The sequence below is a fragment of the Nestor notabilis genome, unplaced genomic scaffold, assembly GCF_000696875.1.
Source record: "Nestor notabilis isolate BGI_N333 unplaced genomic scaffold, ASM69687v1 scaffold19809, whole genome shotgun sequence".
Taxonomy (NCBI): domain Eukaryota; kingdom Metazoa; phylum Chordata; class Aves; order Psittaciformes; family Psittacidae; genus Nestor; species Nestor notabilis.
Genome location: NW_009944601.1, coordinates 20,027 through 20,251, shown reverse-complemented (window position 1 = coordinate 20,251; position 225 = coordinate 20,027).

The following is a 225-nucleotide window of genomic DNA, read 5'->3' as shown; positions in this document are numbered from 1 at the left end:
AAAAAAAAACCCTTCTTCCCCCCCATTCCCATTTCACACATCACAGTTTCATTTGGGTCCCATCCGCACCCGGGACACACACACAAAATACAGAGAAATACTGAAATATCCCTTTTCTACAGCCTCATTCCAGGATGGAAAAAGGAAAAATACAGTTTCCCTCAGGCACTGGGGGAGCTTTAGACTTTTGGAAGTGGTTAAAAATAGACTGACGTGGTTAAAAAT